We start from the raw sequence: 2,398 nt of genomic DNA on the forward strand, positions 1-2,398 counted from the left end.
ATATATTTGAGGAACCATAGTTGTTGAATTTTTTTTTAAATAAAAAAGAAAAACAAGAAAATCTTGTCTTAGGGATTTATTCGGCTACTGCTGTTGCTACTCGTTCCATTGCTGTTGTGCTTCTTCATCTCAATCGCATTGCACCGCCGTCCAACGACACCACACCCCATCGCGACTCGCTACCTAGCACTGTTGGCAGGGGCGGACACACATAGAGTCAAGGGAAGGCAATTGCCACCCCTTGATTTTTGATTTGAAATACCTATATTACCCCTAATCAATTATTTATTTATAAATATGTCTTAAATATTTGTGTTGGTATTTAAGATATGAAACATATATGTCTATGCTACCAAACGCTTAGTTAACTCAAAATATGTAAGCAATATAAGCTTTATCCTACCTACCAAACATGTTGTGTTTCTAAATTTCTAATGATGCTATTATATATGAGTTTCAAATCACGACGAATCATCATGGTCAAATATAGATTGGATTTCATAGATAATTTATATATATATTTAGTTTCAGTTGATATAATTTTTTTTTGCCACCCCTTAATAGAAATTCTGCGTCCACCACTGACTGTTGGAGATTTTTTTTTCTCCTAACATATTCTTTATTGGAAAGAGGACATTGCAATATTACAAAAGGAATATATGACTTGTTTTCAATTCATGTATGGAGTGACAGATCATATATATATACCAAACTAAATTTGAACAATCTTCACACCATCAATTATTTCACCTCCTAACTTTGAAAATTGTCACCATCGCTTCCATTTCCATACACTAAATTAGATTCTTTTGCAGAGTATCCATATATGATTGATTAAAATTGTACGGTAGTCACGGGTGGTGGAAATTTAATTTGTAGGGGAAAGTATACTATATATTACTCCCTCAGTCCCACGAATCTTGACACGTTTGGTTTCGGCACGAGAATTAAGGAGTTGTAGATTAGTGTTTTAAGTGTGTAGTTAATAAAGTATAAAAGTGATAAAGTAGGAGAGAGAAGGTAATAAAAGTGATGAAGTAGGAGTGAAGAGGTAATAATTATTAGAGTTCGAGGATTTTTTAGGACAGTAACTTAGATTGATTTGGAAATTAGGACAATAACTTTCGAACTTGTAAAAATAGAACACTAATTTATTTTTTTGAGTAAAATAGGACACTAATTAATAAGTGTTGCATTCGCAGGACATTTTTCCGCCAATTATCGGCCGAGAAATGTCTTATTTTTACGACGCTTATTAATTAGTGTCCTATTTTACTCTAAAAAAAATTAGTGTCCTATTTTTACAAGTCCGAAAGCTTTTGTCCTAATTTCCAAATCAACATAAGTTATTGTCCTAAAAAATCCCCTGACTCTAATTATTACCTTATTTGAAAATGTGTCAAGATTCGTGGGACGATCCAAAAAGAAAAACGTGTCAAGATTCGTGGGACGAAGGGAGTAGGTAGGTAGGTAATTATTGTGTTGCATATGTATCCTTTTTTAGAAGAAAGAAAAAATGTTAGGTATCTAATTAATATTTAAATATCCTCTTTGACGTAATTATGTCATGAATGTAATACTCCATAATAATTTGGGGGTAAATTGACATTGTTGCATTATCAGAATCAAATAATAGTGCAATTAATTACAAACCGAATCTTCTATAAAAAATTGATGAAAATTTTATATGAAGCAGTCCTTATTTAATACGTATGAAGCAGCCCATAATAATTCTTTTTTTTGTGAAAGTAAAATCGGTCATTAATTCATTCCCATGAAATAGACATATCACATGCATTATTAATTCTCCTTTGACTAAATTTGGCGAATTGATTTTGACAATTACTACAAAAATCTTACCCATTAATTCTTTATGCATGACTGCAAACACAATTGGGAATTGATTCTGATGCCCATATCATAGTGGAGTAAATTTTAGTATATTTTCTTACTCTATCATTATTATCTTTTGTCCTCTTGTGTTTATAATTGTCTTAATTAGGTTTTTTAATTTTGTAGTACTTAATGAACTTTGGGGTGTTAGTTGCAATCAACGTTAGGTTAGGGGCTTAAGTGTAGCCAAGATGGTAACGTTAGGGGTGCTTTCACATATTAACCCAAGAAAAAATTAATGTTAGGTTTAGATGAATGGAGAATCAAAAAATTGTTAAAGATCCAATTAATAATTAATGTTAGGTTTATGTTGTTGGCATACAAATTATTTAATATACATGTAATGTGTGAATTCTAATAAGTCACCATATTCTAAAAAAGTAATTGATACCATACTTTATGAATGCAATTTCAATGTTATGCGCCATTGCAATTCATGTTGTAGACCCATTTATATTTTTAGTAAAAGTAGGTAGGATCCTTACTCCACTATAATATACCCAAT

The sequence above is a fragment of the Salvia miltiorrhiza genome, chromosome 3 (genome assembly GCF_028751815.1).
Source record: "Salvia miltiorrhiza cultivar Shanhuang (shh) chromosome 3, IMPLAD_Smil_shh, whole genome shotgun sequence".
Classification (NCBI taxonomy): Eukaryota; Viridiplantae; Streptophyta; class Magnoliopsida; order Lamiales; family Lamiaceae; genus Salvia; species Salvia miltiorrhiza.